The 22,125-nt window shown below is 46.9% G+C and overlaps 1 protein-coding gene and 1 non-coding gene across 16 annotated transcripts in view; one reads left to right on the plus strand and one right to left on the minus strand.

Moving 5' to 3' along the window:
• Positions 1-22,125, plus strand: part of MSI2 (musashi RNA binding protein 2) — a 2,560,560-nt gene that overhangs the window by 1,079,880 nt on the left and 1,458,555 nt on the right. The window lies entirely within an intron of this gene.
• LOC138490490 (U1 spliceosomal RNA) lies at positions 27-190 on the minus strand. Its single transcript, XR_011275486.1, has one exon. It is a non-coding gene; the product is annotated as a U1 spliceosomal RNA (small nuclear RNA).

The raw sequence follows: 22,125 nt of genomic DNA on the forward strand, positions 1-22,125 counted from the left end.
TTTTACTTTCTTTCACCAATAAATCGGGGGGAAAAGCGTGAACGCAGTCCCCCCACTACCAGACATAATGCTGTCGAGTGTCCCGCATTGGGGACATCGCAGGGGTCAGCACATCCGGTGTGCAATGGATGAGCCTCACCATTGGAGAACCACCTTAGTGATCATGGTGTCTCCCCTGCCAGGTAAGTATGAGTTGGTTCAGAAACAGCACGGCTGGCCCCTCATGTGTGGCACTGGAGACACAGGGTGGCATCGTGCGGAAGGGCTTTCCCACAATGCTCTGTGTCCAGCAAGATTTGCATCTGGCGCTGGCAGCCGTCCACCCATCGAACAGGCCCAAAAAGGGAGGCAAGGAAAGCCTTCTGATGCTGATCTTGGCTTTTGTTTTTTCTCTTCTTTTTTCCCTCCTTTCTTTTTCTTCTGCTCTCCTGCTTCTTCTCCTCCCCCTTCTCCTCTCCTCCCCCCTCCTTTTCCTCCTTCTCCTTTTCCTCCTTCTCCTTTTCCTCCTTCTCCTTTTCCTCCTTCTCCTTTTTCTCCTCCTCCTTTTCCTCCTACTCCTTTTCCTCCTTTTTCCACCCCCTCCTTTTTGCCCAGGGTCAGGCCAGCAGGGCCCTGTGTTGCTGTGCTTACCTGCAGTCGTGTTGCTTTTCTGGCAATGTCAGTGTCGTCCTGGGTGCCTGCTGGTGGAAAGAGAAGCAGAAATCAATGCATGTGGGCACAGAGCAAACCTGGTGAGAAAGTGGGCCACCCACCATGGCCAAGAGCTTTGGGAGCAGACCATTGTGCCCGAAGCCCCTCACGCACGCTCCCAAATGCGGTCAGACACCTTGCAGGGCCGAGGCCAATGGGGCTCGACCAGGCTTGCACCCCGCAAAGGCGAGGGTTAGGCTGAAAGGGTGACAGGCCTGCAACCCTGGGAAAGGCTGCAGGGCCCAGCCAGCCTGCCGACAAGATAGGGCCTTCTGCCACCTCCCTGGGCCTGCCTCCAGAGTAGGGAACCAGTGATTTCCCAGCATCCGTTTCGGGCAGTGGGCTTTGCATGCCATCTGTAGGCCAGGGCTCCACGGTACAGGACAGCAAGGCCTGGAGCAGCAACATCAGCCAGTAGGCTGACAAGTCATTTATTTGTTCTATCTTTTGAAACCAAAGATTAGGGGAAATCGTGAACGCAGTCCCCCAATTCCAGAAATGAAGCAGTTGAGTATCCTGCATTTGGGGACATCGCAGGGGTCAGCACATCCGGTGTGCAATGGATGCAGTTGCAAGCAAGAGGGCAGGGGTTGGACCCGATCTGGAAGCTGCGCTAAGCGAGGGTGAGAAGGCAGGCCCTGACCCAGCCCTCCCGGAAGCCATGACCTGGTCCTCAGCCACGACCCGGTTAATATAATTTGTTTATGCAGGTATCTGACAAACATTTAATAAATAAATAAATGTACTGTGTTGAGAAGAAACAGCAAGGAATGGTGCAAGGGGGAATGTCGAACCATCAGTGAGGCTTCATCAGGTAGCATGAAGAGTAGAAATGGGTTGGGCAGAGTGGTTCAGTTGGGGGAAGTAGCAGGGAGGGATTGCTATAGGTAGTTTGGCTAGCATCAGGGAACCGGATCAGGAGTAGCAAAAATGCGAGCAGTAACAATGGCAGACTTCACAAAAAAGAGGGATGTCTGAAAGGCAGTCACAATTCAGCAAGAGGGTGAATGGGGCAGTTTTTGAGCTTGAGGACTAACTTCCTCTGGTGACCCCTTGCAATGGCTCACCAGGGGAAGTTAGTCTTCAGCCACAACCCGGTCCTCAGCCACGACCCGGTTTATTTATTTATTTATGCAATGTTTGTCGGATACATGTATCCGACAAACATTGCATAAATAAGCCAGGTCCACGTATCCGACAAACATTTCATAAATCAACATGGTCGTGACTGAGGACTAGAACTTCCACTGGTGACCCCTTGCATGGAGTCACCAGAAAAAGTTAGTTTGCACACGTGCATATTTTCTTTTTCATTTCCCCAACACAGAGCAGGGGTTTTGGGCTTTGCTTTGTCTGTGCTCTTGATCCTCGCGGGCCACGCTTCCATCAGCGTTTCAGATTAAGAAACGGAGAAGCGGGAGCACCCAACCAGGGAACATGTGGGTGGACGGTGTAGACCCCCTGATTTCAGAAGGTAGACCCCCCCTTTTCTTTTTTCCAAGTCATTTAAAAAAAAAAAAAGGTAGTTTGCTATACCTACTTGAAAGAAACTGTGCTGCAGCTGAGATTTGAAACCAGGTCACTCAACTGTGAGACCAAACACTTGACCACAAGACAACAGGCATCACTTATTATGCTGTTGAATGTATCATTGACATTGTACTTGTTTTGAAACCGATTCCTAGATGTAAAAGGCGCACACCTTTTTGTACTTCCCCTAAATGTTGTAGGAACATCGGTTCTCTTGGCAAATCCTGATTTGTTCTGTGCACTCTCATTAACTGTCAAAAACAAATTGAATGAAATTTGAAGTTTTCACTTTAATATATGTTCATTTCTTATGACATCACTCCGATTGCACATGACACAGTTCAGTCCCACCAAACCCCCTTTTTTTTTTTTAGGACTGCGTGACCAAAAGCTATGATTGCAGTGTACCTGTAAGTCGCTACTTTCAGCTCCAATTTTCAGTTTTCTGCGTATGACTCGGCTCGCTTTCAGGCCCCCCTCAGCCAGCTCTGCTTCTCTCATACCAGACTGTCTGGCTGCAATTCAGGAGTCGTGTGCCCCAATGATCTTTTCCTTAATACCAGTAAGCCTGAGAGCCTCCTCATTGGGACACCCGCTCCCTCCTTTCCTTTCTCTCTGGCTGCCCACTCTGGGCCCTCTTCCTGCTCCTTCCTGTGAGGCTAAGAACCTTGTTGTCATCTTTGACTCCACCCTCTCTTCTCTCCTCACATCTCTAACGTCTCTAAGAAATCAAGCTCAGCTGCACCTCCTCTGAGGTAGTCTTCCTTTTCTCACTTTCCCCCAGAAGCTCAGTCTCAGGAGCTCTGGTCCTCTATAGGCTGGACTATTGCAATAGCCTCTTTCTAAATCTTCCTGGCTCTACTCTTCGACCGTTGCAACTTATTCCAGAACAGAATTGGGAGACTTGTCCTTGGCCTCAAGCCCAGGGATCGTATCTCTCCAGCTCTGAAATCTCTTCACTGGCTCCCCGTGGCTGCAAGGATCAACTTCAAGAACCTTTGCATCAATCGCAAGTCTTTCTGGGGCCTGGGACCGCTCTGAGTACAGAACCAGTGTCCACAGACTGTGGAACACTCGCGTCCACTGCACATCCTGTCACCATTCTGACGAGCATAAGTAAGGGATGAGCTCCCTAGCCTACCGTAACATCGAATATGTAGGCATTTCTGGAAACCTTGATCTCATTACACACTTCTCTTTAAGAAGTGCATTGAGCCACTCATCTTGATTCTTGTGGTGGCATCTTTTTATGTACCAGGATACAGAACTACATACTTAAACTGCTTGCACGCCCATTCAAAGGTAAACCTGAAGGTAAATATAGTTACAATATGAGGGTATGTAAGGGACACAAAGTTTATGGAAATGGCAGAACTAACCACATGTTTATTTGATGCTTTGTTGCAGAGTACTAGCTAATACCATCACAACTCGTATCCCGAGGGAGCCTCGATTTTGATTTTGAATATTTCTTAAGCGCACCAGGCAGAATAAACTGCATTTGGGCACAGATGTTAAGTATGATTTGTGCCTTGATCAGTGTATTTGCCTCTTCTTACACAACTTAATGTATGAAGCCAGGTAAGATGGCCTCCCAGCATAGACTCGTTTATTAATCTTCAAAGTGAGACAGTCCGTAACACACCCTTTATTTACTTTTTAGGCTCTCCCTGGCAGTTTTTGAATGTAACTACTCCGCTACTATCTACCACGTATTCTTTCCAAGTGAATGCCCAAGTGGTTACATGAGTTACAAAGAATATATACCTAATAAGTTGAGAAAACTTTGGTTTAGCAGAACAGCTAATATATTTTCCTTTATGCTACCTTATAGATTACCTTGAATCGTTGAATTGAGAAGGATATTGAACCTAGAGCTACTGATGAAGGAACAATCCGTCCCAAAACCAGTTGAGCAGTTTCTTGCACATCAAAAAAATACCCTTTGGGAAATTCATTTTTGCAATGTATGTGTATTTGATGACATGTATATGGATTTGAAGAAATCTGCTGAAAATTGTTTAATCTATCATATGTGGTAACCATACATGGAATTCATTTTATGTCGGATTTAAACCTATATGAAAAATATAGCGTTTTTCACTTTCAAAATTGGAATATTGAATGTTTTCCTTTGTATATTTTGTGATGAACCATTCATAAAGCCAGTTTTTCTACACAAACATTAAAGGGGGTCAGGGGACGCGAGTGTTCCACATTCTGGGGACACCGGTTCTGTTCTAGTGAAAATACAGCCCAGTGCCAGAGTTGTTTCCCTCCACCCCGCACCCCTAAATATAATTTTCTTAATAGATTCCGTAAAAACTCAGGAGTGCACCTAAAAACGCCTCATTCTATATTCCGGGGCCACTCTACATTCAACTTTTTCTTCCAATACATCTTCCTTCTCAAGCTCCCTGCTCATCCACTTCCAACTCTGAGGGTCAGACACTTCTCCAGGCAGAGAGTTGGGGGAAGATCTAGCTCCTCGGCTAGTGCCTCCCTCTGGAACAGCCTCCCTGCCTCTCTCAAACTTGAGCAGAACCAGCTCCGGTTCCGGAAGCAACTCAAGACCTTCCTTTTCGCTTCTTTCTCTCATCCTCTTCCCTGCTGGTGCACCAAACTGCTCCATGCACTTGTCACCCTCTGAACTCTGGCCCAGGCTCATGCATTTCCAGTTGCCTTTGCACTGCCTCCAGGCTCTACAGCACTTAAGGGTCTGTATCTGCAATCCTACAGTCCCTTCTCTCTGCACTTATGAGCCACCCGCTGGCTGCACTTGTGAGTTAACTGCACTCTCCCTTCCCCTCGCCCGTGGCACTTCTACCCTTCCCTGCACTTCCGTGATCTGAATGACACAAGGCCTAGTAAGATCGTTATTTTCTCCTCCCTTTGTCCCCCTTCTTGGCTTGTGCGCCTAGAAACTCTTGTGTATAGGTGCGTTATAAATGCCACATCATATCCCCGTAGAAGAGAACGGAGCTAGAAGGCCGGTCTGGAAGCTATTCCTAGCGAGAGGAGCTCCGACAGAGCACTAGGTCTGGAGCACTTTTCGGAGGCTGGCAGGGCTTTTCCCTAGCTAGTCTCAGACCACGTAAAGCCCGGATTGGACATAATTGTCACGAAGTGTCTCTTACTGAGCACCACCTATGTCAGCAAAGCACCCATCTGTCATGCGGTACCGGGTCCTCTCCGGAGTTTAGTAGCATAATGAGCGCATAGAACAAAAAGCCTATTTTTGATGACTGTCACGCTTCTGAGGAGTACATAAGATGGGTGCTGCTATTATCGGTGTCCCTGATGGGAGTGCTTTTTTTATTTTAGAAAAGAGGAGATTGTTTCCCAGAAAGAGCGTTTAAAGATCAATGAAAAGGTGCAGTGGCTGGTTAATTTGTTTTGGCCCTTCGACGGAACCTCAGAAGAACAAGATAACAGCTTGCTGCATTTCTTTCAGTTTTGTTTGGAAAGGAAATTGGCCTGTGACTGACTTGGTGATGTTAACAGCAATCCTATGTCTTGAAGAGAAAGAAACAAAGGGCCGGACCCGCCGAGGACAGCTACTGTTGTGTGAATAGACAATTGAAACAGTTCGGCACCTGGCTGTCCAACGTGCGCAAGGGCGCCGTATTTACCCTATGAAACCCACAGCTGAAAGCGTACTTGTTTTCCCTATTCTCTGCTTCTCTCCGTTAAAACCTATAGCTATTATTTGGTCACATGGAAACCTTGAGGACTTTAAACAACGCTAAGTACGTATATTTTCGGACTTTCTTGGGAATGTTGTCCGAAGGTGAAATGTGGCACATGATGTTGAAGGGAGTTTCCGAGAATAATCTTTTGCTCAAGTTGAAAAGCCAGGATTAGTGGCCCAATTACTTAAGTTCTCCTTATACAGAGCACTCCTTTTCCTGGTCAGCCCTTAGGTATGAGGGGACTCCACTCCATGTGATAGACTGGTTTACCCTTCTAAATATCCCCTTTAAAAATGCATTCGGATTCAAGTACGAATATCAAACATCCTCGTATCAATCCACCATTGGCGGCGGGAAGGAGGACTGTGATGAAGAAAATGGAGCTGGATGGTCGTTTCCAAAGTTGTTAGTGAGTGGGGCCATTAAGCCCATTGCACTGTTGACCCTCCCGACCCCACTTCCTCTGAACACAGGAGGCTAATTAGATATTATGACTTCCCTTCCTCGTTAGATGCACGTTTCACCCCAACTCGCAGGCTATTCAGTTAAACAGAGATTCCAATCACTGAAGGCATAGGCCATCTCAAAGCTGAGCCCAGCAGTTAAGCCTTTGCCTTCACCATAGGGGTTCTATTAATATCGTCTGTGCAGGCTTTTGTCCTCTGCCTATGTACGTTTGCTGCTGAAGTTACGTTAATGGTCAATTAACCAGTCAACTACCTGGGATGTAGGAGGGTCTGAAGGTAAGGAGATTTGTTTCTGCCTGGTTATTGGTCCTCCACTCTTTCCATCTCCCACGTCTTTACATTGAGCAGGGCCACCTGATGGTCTGTCACCACCAGTGCGGCAGAGCATTTTATGAGTGCGAGAAAGGCCTGGACTGTGGTGAAGGTTCAGTTCATCCAGATAACTATCTGGCTACTTTCAGGGGATCATCCCGGTTATTCCAGAGCCCGGAGTAGCTCCCTCACCTGGGCACTGGCATCTGTGGTCAGGAAAAGAGGGCCATAAGGATAGAAATTCATCCCCTTGGCAGGCATTAACTATCATCCGATGGAAATTCAGATCTTAGTGGAATCTGAAAGGAGAAGTGACCTCACCCAATGGGATAGGATGTGTTCTACCCGAGGTTTGCGATGATCCCTCGCCCAGGGCCCTACGACGACTAAGGTGGACAAATGCCCGAGTATCTTCAGCCACTGCGGAAACGGAAAGGGAACAGCTGTAGTTCTGGAGCTTGAATATCTTCCTAGTTGTACCTGGTTGCTGCGCGGGATGGTTTACCATTCAATTTAGAGAGAGAGGGCATTTTCTGGCATTCCTTTTCTTCCTGAGACTGAAAATCTTCGTGGATAAACTACTAGTTTAGCTCTTGGGGTAGTGTGATACTTGAAGTGTAACAATTCTACTCAAAGGGTAAACATTTGATGAAGACTGAAGGGGCAGATCTGATTGAAAGGAAGGGCCACATTCTGAACTAGCTCCTGAGGGCCAAAGGAATGGAAATTGGGGGCTGAATGTATTTGGATATGAAAGTAGGTCTTCCATACCGATGGGAGCTGGGACATCTTCTAGAGAGCTCATGGATATTCTCTCCTGACAAACATGTCGACTCTCTTCAGGTTTGAGACAAACTTTTTTGAGCGCTTGCAAACCAGAAAAATGCTTGAGAAAACCTACAGATCAAACTCATTCCTTTGGTCTAGAATAACTGTTCCTGCATCAGCAGTTCCTGAATCCCAGTTCGGATATCTTCCTCCGCATGGTTTTATTTTTTGGTCAGTTGATTGCTAGGCTCCATGCTTTGTTTACAACCGAAGTGTAGTTCCTGTTAGATTTCCTGTGAAATATGCTCTGCCATTAGACTGCCCCTCAGCATATGCCCCGTCATCAATAATATGCACTATTACATAAGTTTGCTATCATTTTATGTGATCACTGTGAATGGAATTCCCAGTTTCAGCCTATAACTTTTACATACAGGAGAAATGCTCGAGGTGGGCATACTTGGACATCAGCAAAAGTGGTGCATGGGAGGTAGGCCCATGGAGATTTTCGGCCTTTGTTATATACACCTGTATAGTTGAGGTTGCAAATAAAGCCAAAAACGGAGAGGGTGTTTTTTTTGGTTTTTTTTAAGGCGGATGTGCAGGCCAGCACCCATGCTTCTTCCCTCCTTAGTATTCAAATGCGTTGCACTGATCGTTGTAACTGAAACAAAGCGGTTTGATTATTTTTGAGTCTGATACCACTCTGCTTTGATTGTGTATTGACAAAGCGGATGGTGCCGAAAGGCATTTTAATCAGTCAGTTGTGAATGTATCCGATGAACATTTCTTTTAGACTGCAAGGAAGTCCTGTAAAAGGCCTGGCTTTGTTCAGCCGGCAGCCTCCGGAGATCGAGTTTATAAATATTTAGGGAATGTGTGCAATATTATTCCCTGCGAGGATGTCCTAGTGCTTATGTGGAACATGAGGTGTGTATCTGCAGTGTAACACAAACTCCTTTGACGAAGGGGTCGCCAGTCACATCACGAGTGCGAGATATGTGGCATTGTTTTTATTGCATTTAATCCCAATACCTTTAAAAATAATGATTTGAAAAGTAATGCATTTCGTACTTTAGCTTCACCTGCTGTTGTCAGCCACATTACTTCCCCCAGAATACAGAATGAAAAGGATTGAATGCTCCGAAGGCGAATGGACAATTTGGGAAATCAAAAGGAACCAGAAAGACTTTAAAATGAGCAGAGTTTGACTGAAGGGAGAGCAGTGGGGAGGCTGCGCTTGGTAGAGATTATGTGGATATGGATTGGGTACAACGGTGTCGTGAGGTGGATGGAGTGTTTCATGCACCCCTATTTAAGGTTATTAAAGGTACATAATATAGTCCCATCTTATACACAAGAACGGGGACAAATGTGGTATATTAATTGTGGCTCTACTGGACATTACTAGGTAGAGCCATGGGGTCAAACAGTTTCAGTTTTAACACATTCTATTCATAGAACAAAATAAAAACACTAAAAATAGGATATGATGCATAATACAAAACTCTGGCAGTGTATCAAATATATATATATATATATATATATCATCAAAAACCGAATGTTCAGATCTGCCTCCGTCAGTTTGAAGCAGTTATGTTTTAAGTGTTCTATATATGTTTGATTTAATACACTGCCTGTATTTTGTATTATGCATCGTATACTATTTTTAGTGTTTTTATCTTGCTTTATGAGTTAAATGTGTTAACTGTTTCTGACCCCATGACTCTACCTAGTAATGTCCGGTAGGCCCACACTGAGTATACCACATTTGTCCCCGTTCTTGTGTGTAAGAGTGGGGTAGTTTTGTGGGACTGTTATGTAACTGTACTCACCCACAAGCCCCCCATAAACAAAAAAGAGGCACCTGTGCTCTAATAGCATTTATACAGGTTATTAACGGTTCAACAAGGGGTAAAGATGAGGTCAAACATAATTAATTAAACAATCATTATATTATAATAGATTTTTTTTGCATTGAATAGGACAAACCATCATTTGAGATTCAACTTTTTACATTCCCGATTTTCGCACGGACCCTTCAGTTATCATATCCTGCTATGGTTCATTTTCACTAATGCGGCTCATGTCCAATAGAAAAACAAGAGGACTTCTTTCAGAAGAGCTGTATTATCTGTCTGTATCACTACTTTGCACCTGCTTCCTGCCCACAGTAACTGCTCCCAAATGTTTACTCGAAAGCTCACCAGAGCAAAACATGGAGCCGCCGATAGCCAGGTGTCATCTTCAGCACTGCCTGGATTTGTTAGACTAGAGGCACGAGCCAGCGCATGCTGCCGTTTTCTGAACAGGGCCTAAAGATCCATTCAAAAATAATGGAAATGGTTATTATCGTTAAAATTGCAAAACAATACACCAGTCGACGACGAGAGAACTATTTTTATAGTCCCTGCAAAATCTTTTTGTGTCCAAATTTTAAAAGTAGTCCACACTAAAACCACCTCCAAATATGATGATGAATCAAGCGCCACCCTCCCTCGCTCTCTGAATAGGAAGATCTGTCCCAGTCATGGTCTTGCCCCCACAAGCCTCCCAACACATCTCGCCAGCTCTGTTCCTATAGGCTCTGCACCTAACGGCGTATATCACCTGGACATCATGTTAACTATACATTTGCTTGCCATCTTATGCCTCCCCACATCCTGGTCTGTGTTCCAACACTTCCAAAAACCTACTTAATACTTTTGATGTAATGCCTTATTTTCTGTTTGAGTTAATATCAAATGTCTGCACTTAAATAATGTTCAGGCAAGAAGCAAAATTATAAATGGTCATTCCTTCAGGCAATTTGGGCATCTTCAATGAGATTAACTCGCGACACCATGCATTCCTCGTGCTTGCCTTCTCCTGCAGTACTACATTCTGTTCCTCTGTTTTCATCCCCCTTTTTATACAGCAGCATCCGTTGGCAGTGTGTTCCGGACCTTTTTAGGAACTGGCCCTGGAGACCCTTAAGTACGCAGACTTTGTTGCTTTGGAAAGGATATTTGTTCACTTTGAGAAGTTACCCAGTTTCCTGCCTTGCAGTATTCAGAATGAGTGTAGGGATGTCTTTGCTGTGCTTATTTAGTCCAGTTCTGTGGGCGGGACTTTTTTCAAACACATGATTTCTGTATGAAGTTAAGGTTTTTGGGGAAATGAAGGTTTCTTATTTTAATTTTTTTTTTCAATCTCTTCGTTTTTCTATTTTTGGTCTTTTATCTTTTTTTGATTTATCTTTTATAGGCTTGTCTTCTATTTTTGTTGAAATGTTTTGTAAGATTGTATTTCTATTGTGGTAAATTGGCATAATGTTGGTTTTTTATATTTTGTAAAGATCTATTTGATCAAAACAAATACAAAAAATAAAGTATGAAGTTAATGTAATCCGGTATCTTACCAAGTATAAATAAAATGTGTTCAGAATGTAGCATCTGTGATGGTGATAGAAAAATATTGTTTCCAATTGTCATAGGTTTGGCAGATGACTTAAACATTTAAACCCATATATTGTTTTGGGACACTGCCAGTAGGGTTTCTACAATAGTTTTTTCTTAGATATGTGACTGACCGCATGCCATCTGTGAGGGCAGAATAGCCTGAGCCTTTTGGATTTTCATGTAAAGTGATGTAGATTAATCCATCTCTGAAAGTGAGGTGTGTTAATCGGGACCAACTTTTATAATGCTACATGCTGAAAAGTATTTTATGCAAGCCTACCTGTTCACAACATGGCAGTTACTAAGTGACATGTTCATTCCTGTCAACTGCCTGATAGAGCCCAAAGTTTTAGCAGCCAGGGTATACTTTTAACTTTAGGAATACCTGCTCCAAATTTCTAGAATTGTGCTATACCAGACCCTAGTGGCAGATTACACTCTGTCTAGTTTAATAATTTGTAAATTCCCAGAGGCCACAATTTCCATAGTTTTGTCTTGATTAGTGCGTTTTGTATTTTTTATAAAACCTTGCTTGCACTATTGTTTAGCATGCTTCTGTGCCATCTTGCATCTCTCCTGAAGAGTACAGCCTGCCCTCTGACCACATCATAAAAGGCAAATGTATACCTGTTGGGCTGGACCCGTTTTACCTTTGAGTGGGGTTCTAGCTTCTATGCTTTGTATTATTGCGGAGCAGTAGTCATTTCGTCACTCTAAATCCTGTTTCTTATTTGTAATCTGCTATGGGGGGGGGGGGTAGTGTACCTCCTCCTGCGAGGTGTCATTTCACTCCCTGTATTACATGTTCAGGTACCCATGATGTCCTTGCACAGACACCACTTGAGATTGTTTGACATTGGATTGGTTGCAGGAGGAAAAGCAGAATGTTAGATCAAAGCCCACAACAACTCCTCTACAGATGTTTTACAATTGAAGATGTTGCCGAAAGACCCCACTAGGGGGGGGGATGTCGATTGGGGGGGTTTCTTGTATAGGTTGTGACTAAAATTTTCCTGCACCCAAAAAGGTCAGTTGGGATTTCATTACAGAATGTATCACTTTTCTTGCTTACACCCATTGGCTCTCCTGACAGTACTAGATGACAACACTTTTTTAGGATGTGGCGCCAATGCAAAACACACTACTCTTACGTCCTGTACCCTTTCCTCCATACTGTATGGGATGGGAGACAGAACCTTTTTCACCAGAAAAACCTTTTTCCCCATTACAATTTGAGGCGCGTGAGTGCCTGTCCCAGGGAGCATGCGCTGCCCTGACTCCGCCCTCCGGCGCCACACCTCAGTCCCCTTTTCCGCGTTGATGGGAATGGGCCGAATTCACCAACGCTCCTGTGTTTGGCTTCGGCCATGTAATTTGATGCGCGGATACTTCTTCTTTGTCTTTTTATCACACGGGTACTCGGTCCTCAGGTGTCACGCTCCTCCCCGGTGCATGTCGACTTCTGCAGGGTTTAGCAGGTGTCCATCCTGCAACAGGCTCTTCCCCCAATTCAGACCCCCACGCCCTCTGCCTACGTTGCCTTGGCCCAGACCACGGTTGGCAATCTTGTTCAGCGTGTGACTCCCTGTCCTCAAAAGCGCTGAAGAACAGACTAGCCAAGTGTAGGAAGCTTTTCCAGAGGTTGCCTTCTGAGGACTTCAAGGACTTCGTGAAACATCGAAACAGGCCCACGGTAGGGCCGATATTCTCCATTGCACTCTGCAAGGGAGAGACTTTCCCAGGGACTCTCCTGCGCGGGAGGGACCGCTCAGGCCCTTCTACCAGCACGTGCGCCGAGGCCGCTGCAGCTACCGGCCCCCGAGCCAAGGGATCCGTGGATCCTCCCAGTGCCAGTGTTGAGGGACCAAAAGGTTCTTTTACCGGGTCTTCACCCGAGGAGCTCCGCCCTTATACCGGCACCATGGCCGAGGGGCTATGCCCCAATACCGGCAATACGTCAGAGGGGCGCCTAAATGCAGCTCTACCGACCCCCAGGTCGAGGGTGTCGCGCCTACCGGGCCTAGGCCCGAGGAGCAGGGTAGGCCTTATGATCCACACACAAGTGTCCTGGAGGAGGCCGGGCCGAGCAAAACACAGGCACGTGGCAGGCAGCCTGACAAAATGGCCACCATGCCAGAAAGAGGCACCTGTCCGATGCCATTCCAAGAATTTGGCAAAGGAGTGTCAAGGTGGGACTGGTTTCAACCAGGTACGTGGCCTACAGCCTACCCCTCTTACATGAAGGGCAGCTTTCCTTTGCGTCCATATGGACAGGGTATTCAGCGGCCTCAGCAGCCTCCCGCCACTCCCTCAGCACCCCCTGCCACCGCTTCCGTCAGTGAGGTTTTCTTCGAGAGGTTCCTCGGCCTCATGAAGTCACCTTGGATGGGCGATATGCTCAGAGACACCATCAGGGAAGTCAATCCCGCCATGCTGGTGGCACCACGGAGTCCTCCATCGGCGCCCTAGGCCCCGGTGCAGCCGCCTCCTCAGGCTCCACAGCTGACTCCTTAACCTCCACTGCCTCCTCAGTGTCGGGCCGCGGTCCCTGTACCCCAGCCTCTGGTGCCTACTACTACTACTACTCCTCCTCCTCCTCCTCCTGCACAGGATCCTCCAGATCTGCAGGATACGGATGAGGAGAGGGATCCGGACATGCCATCCTCAGCCAGGGCCTTCCACGAATGTCTTACTGGTCTGGCAGAGTACCTGGGTCTACCCCAACCCAAGGTCGAGCAGCAAGCAGAGGGGGTTCTGGTGGAAGTCCTCACACGACACCCCTGTGCCAAATCGGGGATTCCTATGCAGACCGGTGGTGTCTCCCTGGTCAAGAAGGTTGGCTGAAGCCCCACTCGGCCCAGCCACTCAATCAGCGCCTGGACGCCAATTACAGGCAGATGGAGTGGGATAACTCTTGCTTTTGGCCCATCCTCAGCCACACTCCTTGGTGATCGCTGCAGCATCACTATACTCCAAGCCTCAGTCGTCCTCAGCCTCCTCCACAGCGGCGCTAATAGGCAAGGAGGAGAAGATCTTTGAGGCGTTTGGCAAGAAACCTTATTCCAACGCCTCTCTTCATCTGCGTCAGGCCAACGCCGATGCTATGCTGGCAGCCGCCAACCAAAGATTATGGCGGAAAATTGCAGACTTCCTCCCGGAACTCCCCACCCAGAGCCAATCACGCTTTAAGGCAGGGCTAGCCGAAGGCAAGCTGGTGGCGCATGACCTCATGGAATCCACTGTGGCCCATATTGACACCTCAGGCCGTGCCATCTGTATTGCCACGGACATGACAAGAACAGGTTGGCTCCGGGCAACAAAATTCAACCTGGACGTCCAGGAACGCATAGTAGATCTACCGTTTGAGGCAGGGGACTTCTTCCACTCCTTGACAGACGAATAGCTGGACAAGAAGACAAACTGCTCACAAACAGCTAAGGGTTTATCCATCCTTACAATGACCACGCCCAAATCGTACACTCAATTTCAGCAGCGCTCAGAGAGGGGTCGTACGCACGGAGGCTTCCGAGGCTTCCAGGAACGCAGATCCAGGCAGCCGCACCGCTCGCCGTCTCAGAATCGGTGCAAGCAACAAAAAGGGGGGGGGAGGAGAGTAAGGGCTTTTACCAGTCCCCCACCTCCGCGACAGCCTTCGAGGGAAAGAAGGCATGACACGCCCCTTCGGTTCCACGTGTCTCTGGTGGGGGGCAGGCTTGCTCTCCATGCACATTGCTGGTGCTAGAATTTCGCGGACCCCTGGATCCTATCCACGGGGTACCGGCACCCTATCCCAGCCTCTCCTCCCTCCTGCCCTCCCACAGGTTGGGACAGCAACTATTTTGGCACATATCCGGTCACTCATAGAGAGTGGAGGAAGTATCAGCCTCCCAGTGAGGCTTTGGCTTTTACTCCAGGATTTTCGCCATTCAGAAGAACCAGGGGGGCTTGAGTTGTGCTGGACCTTTGCACCCTCAACCTCCCCTTACCCCTGCAAAAATGTAAGATGGTTACGCCAGCTTTTATAGCGGAGACATTGGACAAGGGAGACTGGATGTGCTCCCTGGATCTGAAGGACGCGTACATACACCTCCTAATTTGGCAGCCCCATCGTTCTTTCCTACGGTTCAGGATCATGGGCTCCCATTTTCAATACAAGGTCCTCCCTTTTGGCCTCAACTCGGTCCCCTGGGTCTTTACCAGGATCATGAATGCATTGGCAGCCCTCCTCAGAGCACAGGGCCTCCACATCTACCCATACCTCGACGTAGATGTGGCTTGTCAGGGCTCCATCTCCGCAAGCAGTTCTCCACTCTTCCAATGCCCTTATGAACACACTGCACGATCTGGGCTTCTCACTCAATCTCAGGAAGTCACAGCTGCAACCTACTCAGACTGACTTTCTTGGGCCTCATCTTTGACACATGCTCCGATACCTTCAACGTCGAAGGACAAAATCTCGGCCATCAAGCGGAGGCCACCGCCCATTTCCTCAGCAGAGAAGTGACCTCGGCATGGTGGTATCAACATCACCTGAGTCTACTGGCAGCGACCCTTTTAGCCATCCTGGACGCGAGACTAAGGATGAAGAGAATTCAGTTGCACTTTGCGGCCTCATGGAACCAGGCGCGGGGCTCTCAATCCGAGATGAACGTTCCTCCATCTCTCCACCCGGACCTGACTTGGTGGTCCAGAACTGCAACCTATGGAAGGGCAAGTCCTTTCGGCCACCCACTCCGCAGGCCACCATCACCACAGACTCCTTGCTCGAGGGCTGGGGAGCCACTCTGGACGATCTCTCGGTCCACGGCACCTGGACCCGGCGGGAGCAGGAACTCCACATCAATTGGTTAGAGCTGAACGTCATCTGGCTAGCGCTCAGAGCATTCCAAACGCTTCTCATGGGCAAGGTTGTCCTCATCCAGACAGACAACTCGACCAGCATGTACTACGTCAACAAGCAGGGAGGCACCAGATCCCCACCTCCCGGGGGAATCCAACCTGGAAGCGGACAATTACAAGTGGCAGCTAAACGACCTTGTTATTCTGGGGATCTTCAACAAGTGGGGTCTCCTCCAGGTGGATCTCTTTGCCACCTGGCACAACAAGAAGTGTTCCCAGTTCGCATCCTGGCAAGGTCTGGGCCCCGGCTCTATGGGCGACGCATTTCGCCTCCAGTGGACCGGCATGAAATCCTACGCCTTTCCGCCCACTCCCCTGTTTCACAAAGTAATCTGCAAAATCAAGGGGTCTCGCCAACTCCTCATTCTAATCGCTCCATGGTGGCCGGCCAGGCCATGGTTTTCAGAGCTGCTCAGTCTCTCGGAAGTGCCCCCGATTCACCTCACGATGGGCCCAGCACGTCTTCTGGCCCAGTGGGGGGGGCAGAGTCATCCACCCTGTGCCAGGAAAACTAGCCCTCACAGCGTGGTACCGGAGCAGGTAACGCTTTGGCACCTGAGCCTCCCACAGGCCAATCTGGAGAACATACAGGATGTCAGGAGCCAGGCTACCATGGCTCAGTGCAAAAGCAAATGGACCAGATTCTGCCACTGGGCAGACTCCAGGGGAATCAACCCCCTGGCATGCACCTTGGACAACGTGCTCTCCATCTCAGCGCACCTCGCCCACTCAGGCGTGCAGGTGGACCTCTGCTGCACTTACCTCGCAGCTATTGGGGCTTACAGGAACTCTGAGGAAGGCATCTTCTCCTTCTCCAATCCTATTGTCAAACATCTGACAGAACTTGCAAGGCTCTACCCGTCTGTCAAAAGACCACACCCAGTGTGGGACCTTAACATAGTCTTGGGCGCCCTGGCGCACAAACCGTTTCGAGCGAATGGCGTCCGTGGACATCAGGCTGGTCACTATCAAGACGGCCTTACTGGTCGGCCTCACCTCGGCTCGTAGTGTCAGCGAAATCCAGGCACTGGTCGCCTCAGAACCATATACTAACTTTCACAAGGACAAAGTAGTCCTGTGGACACACCCGGCATTTCTGCCCAAGGTTCTGCCTGCTTTCCATTTGAATGAGGATTTAGTCCTTCCTATGTTTTTTCCTGATCGCAAGGACGAAGCATAGAGGGTGCTGTACTGTCTGGATGTCAGGCGTGCCCTAATCCTACTTGGACAGGTCCAAGGGCTTCCGCAAATCGGACGCCCTGTTCGTCACTTTCGGAGGCTCAAGACCAGGCAATCAGGCCTCTAAGGCTTCCATAGCCTGCTGGATGGTCTCTGCCATCAAAGAAGCATGCGACGGTCAGCACAAGCCGCGCCTGGCCAACATGATTGCCCACGCAGTCAGGGCCAAGGCAACAGTCATCGCATTTCAGCAGCATCTCCCTTGGCAAGTCATAAGCAGGGCGGCCACTTGGGCCTCTCCCTCGGCTTTCTGCAAGCATTACTGTTTGGACGCTGGCTCAAGATCTGATGCGGCTTTCGGACAGGTGGTTCTCCGGAACCTATTTGCTTAAAGAGGGTCTCCTGTCCACCCTGGGGCTACAATCAGTTGTAATCGCCCATACAATATGGAGGAAACGGGACGGGACGTAAGAGTAATTATAATTTACTCACCATAGTGACTAACGTACTCTTAGTCTATAGTCCCCTTTCCTCCATACGTCCCACCAACCTCCCCCCTTATAATATTACTGGTGTCATTAGGCAATGTTAAATATATTGACGCGTCAATGGGGACTGAGGTGTGGCGGCAGAGTCAGGGCAGCGCATGCTCCCTGGGCCCCGCCCCCGCCTCTAAATTTAAGGGGAAGAAGGTTTTTCTGGTGAAAAAGGTTCTGTCTCCCGTCCCTTGGAAGGGACGCCCATACAGTGTGGAGGAAAGGGGACTATAGAGTAATACTACGTTAGTCACTACAGTGAGTAACTTATAATATTCCCAAGATGTGCTACCTGTCTCCCTTGCAATCACGCAGAGGCCGATTGTACAGCGTAAATATTTCTTCATTATTCATTATAAGATACTTAAATTGTGCAAGGGTCAGCATTTTCTGATCTATGCCACAGAGGTAAAAAAGCTATGTGCCAAATACGGATCAAAGATCTTATCTTTAATGTTTATTGAATTACCTGTGTAGGGAGACGAGGACATGTCAGACTCCCAATTAAGATTGGCGGAAGAACCAACTCTTCCCCGCAGCTAGAGCTCATAGCTGCAGTGCCCAGTCAACACGACTTTGTCGTCTCCTCATAGCAACCCTAAGGCTGCGTTCTAAAAGATCTGACACTGCAAAAATATGACGCCCAGGGATAGGCCTCCAAACCTTCTGGTAAAGGGTTCCTGGTCAGCACTGACACTATATTTCAGCACCAAAACACGGTACAAAGCGTGAAATGATTTATAGCATCCTGCATCATCCTACAAACATTTTGCACATGATAGTACATTAATGCCTAGGGGTAATCACCCTATATACAGCAATTTTTCGGCTTAATTGCCAGCATTACTGCTAACCGCATATGTACTGGCTCAAGACTTTCAAGTGCCTTCACACGAGTCAAAATTAGAATCTACATATGAAGAGGAATACAAAGAAAGAGGGGGAGAAAGAGTATCCTTCTACTCCACAAGAGGCAGCATTGCAGTCTCGGATCATGAAACTATGGCTAGATGAGGTGCAGTTATCATTGCAGGAGAGATGAAAAAAAGATTGGGTGCAAAAAATATTTATCCCTTTAGTGTTTGATCCCTACCCAAAAAACTTCCTTCAAAACATCGAGGGTGGTGGATTCGATAGACCTAGATTATTTAATTTGAGGAGAATCAATGGCGTAGATCCAGGTGGTTGACATTTTAGAGGAAAACTACAGGATTATTCTTTGGGTTCCCAGACAATTAACTACCTATACAGTTCTCTAAAGACCATTGTTTTTTTGTATCCCTGAAGAAGGTATCGAATAGATTTGTTATCGGGACACACGAAAACGAGAATGAGAGGACACTTTGGAGGAAACCCTGGACGAACACTCAATTGATTTCTGTTAGAATCTGTCCAGACAGAATGATTTATTCGATGCAGTCATCTGAAGGGTTAATTTAGTCACTGTCGTTAGAGAGAAAATGCAAACCATTTCCTGCTGACCTGGTTCTTGTGAGAAATCTGTTTTTGCTAGACTCTAGTCATGACTCCTGATAGTAAGAGGTATGGAGCTCTGGCTTCCCCACCTGAAAAGAGCAGAACGATTTACAATACATTAGCGAAACAAACCACCCATATCCTTGCACAATAGCACATGACGGCTACCAACTGAAAATTAGCACTCATGCTCAGCAAATAGTGTAAACCGAACTGAAGCTGCCAACAGCACATCAGAGCTCTTGCTATTTCTCCCACTCAGTCCTACTAACCCACCCCCAAACCCCACCCTCTTGCTTTACAGATCAACCAGAGCACCAAGGGACAACGCAGGTGATAGTGCGCGGTATAAAAATCCTATAACAAATTAATGTAAAAATGGTGACTGCAACATCATTCAACCTGCGCATCACCAATGCTGTGGCTTTATTCACAAGCTATTATATTGCAAAATGGAATTAGAAACGGATCCCAGTAAAAAATGCCAGAAAGTTTATAGACCTTAAATTCAGACCACAGCAAAGGAAATTCACCTAGCACAAATGGGTTTCCTTTGCCACTGGCTCTCATTGCTCGATTGTATGGTGTTACATCTTGAATTGAAGGCCATACTTACCAATTAACTGCTACAAGAAGATGCCTGGTTTGGCAAACAAGTGGATGAGGAATTCGGAAAAGCAAAAGAATTATTATATTGAAGTACTTAGGGTACCTGATGGGAAGACAGTTTCCCAGAAGTTAATCATTTTTAGCAAGTACTACTTTTCAAGGCCAACAAGCCTATTTTCTTCACAGCACCTGAACAAGCTAGTCAAACCTCCCAAGCCTGGTGGGACCTGTCTCCGCAAGCGTATAGCCAGGGTTGTTACTAGCAAACAGATTACTGTCCCCAGCGACAATGTAGGGGCTGCTCATGAGGTGCTCCCACAAACGACTGTTATTGTATTCTCCCATGCCTCACCATTGGGCAGAAGAAAAACTCATTATGGCCATGTATGGGAGGGTATGATTAGTGACCAGAGGGTGGTGATACAGTTTGGTGCAGGTATTACATAGACCGTAACACCAGATCTTGCAATATTCCGCAAGCACTCCGATGGACATCGGCCAATAAACTACTACAACTACTGTGCATAGTTGGACAGCCCTCTAACAAGTGGGTTTATTTAAGCACTGCTACTGCAAGAGCAGAACATAGGTTTTTATTCAGTCCATTTCCATGTGCCCGAAAGTATTAAGAGGCAGTCCTAGATTTAAGACTTGCAAATAAATTTGTCAAACCTCAGACTTTGCATGACCATACTGCATAAGGGCGTCTCATTACTGAATCAAGAGGACTAGAGGGAGACCCTGGACATGAAAGATGCCTACTTTGATATTTCTATGTTCCTCGGGCACCAGCTGTACTTATGCTTTCAAGTGGGCACTTGTGAAGTGCTTCATTTTGGGATTGCATTGGCATCAGTTGTATTTACAAAAGTACTCAGTGGTTGCCACAAATTTACAGACAAGACATGTAGGTATATTGCATACCTGGATGACCATCTCCTAAATGGGAACAGCTCAAAACAATGCTTTGATAATACACAGCCACCCTCCATCTACTGGAATTCTCAACAAACATTCAAAAATCATGTCTTGACCCAAGCCAAGTAAAAATATTAAACTTAAGCAACGGCTCTGATCCAAAACCTGCATCATCCTACCTGTGCATGTAGAGTCCACATGGTCACGGTACCTCTGTCAGCTAAATCACTTGATTCCAGAAAGAAAGGGTGTGAATTACGGGCAATAACGGCATTGAGAGTTTACCTCTACTTCACACACTCCTCCATATGAGACCATTCCACGAAAGGGTCGCCGCTCAGTTGTTACACGCTACAGGCATTTGAGAGGATCTAGAGGTCATCATACAAAAGGTGGTGAAGCCTCTGTAGAAGTGAACATGCTTAAACTTGTTACAGGTTCTCCCAGATCTGAATCTACCTGTACAGATAACACAACAGATGCCACTGTTGATATGTTTAATGATACGTCACCCTTGTCTTTATTTGGAAATCCCTTATCTAACTTTCCATGATATACACTCCCACCGCACAATTTTCTGGACAAGAAACAGGCTGTGTTTATATTTAAAACTCAAATTACTATTCGCAGAGGAAGTCACCACATTAAGAAACATACCCTGCTGAACCTGAAATTGCACTGGTCACCTGGCTACCCTCTGTGCCCGAGCCCAGGTCCCCTCCCCGCCAGTTGCACACCTGCACTGCCTCCCCAGGCAACCGCTGCACTCGGGGGCTGTTTCTGTATCCCTACAGCTCCCTACCAGCACCTGACACCTGATGTCTGCACTTAACCCTGCACTTGCCACAACTTGGCTGCACTTCTTATTTATTTTATTTGTATTTATTTTGTTTATTTTACTTTTTTCCTATCTACTGCCCAATCCGCTTTTCCCATCACACTTTTTCCTTTACCCCCTCCCCTGCGCTTGCGCGATCTCAATGTCACCTGGCCTAGTAAGATGGTTGTCTGTCTTCCATCTGTTCCCCCTCACTTGCCTCGTTGCGCCTTAAAACACTTGTGTATAGGCGCCTTATGCCAGATCATAGATCATATATCATATCATGAATGGTGATAACATATTTACACAATTAGTGGGCCTGCCTAAGACATCTCACTAAGAAACCATGCATACATGCATTCACACAATAGAGCTATTAATAATAGTTTTGGTTCTAATTCTACTATTAGAATCCAACATCAAAGCACAATACAAGTCCATAATTACCTGCCAGTATAGTCAAATTATACAAGCGGTTGATGAATTTGATTAGTTTCCTCATCAATAACCAATTTTAGAACATTTTATCTTCTCAAGGATCAATAAGTATTGCTACCAGAGAAAAGTTGCATGAACATCAACACAGTAGAAATCAGTTCCCCATCGCATGTAACTATGGTGCTGATGGTTGGTACTTTAAGAATGTACCAGGAATGCAGATTATAACTAGTTTTATCTAATTTTGGTTTAGGAAATCCATGCTTTCCATGCTGCTCCCTGTTGTTACTGCTTTTAAAAAGGCAACACAAGTTATTCCCTAGCGTTACTTAAAAGGCTCTTTCCCCATTA

The sequence above is a fragment of the Ambystoma mexicanum genome, chromosome 9, assembly GCF_040938575.1.
Source record: "Ambystoma mexicanum isolate Mex_15411 chromosome 9, UKY_AmexF1_1, whole genome shotgun sequence".
NCBI classification, from domain to species: domain Eukaryota; kingdom Metazoa; phylum Chordata; class Amphibia; order Caudata; family Ambystomatidae; genus Ambystoma; species Ambystoma mexicanum.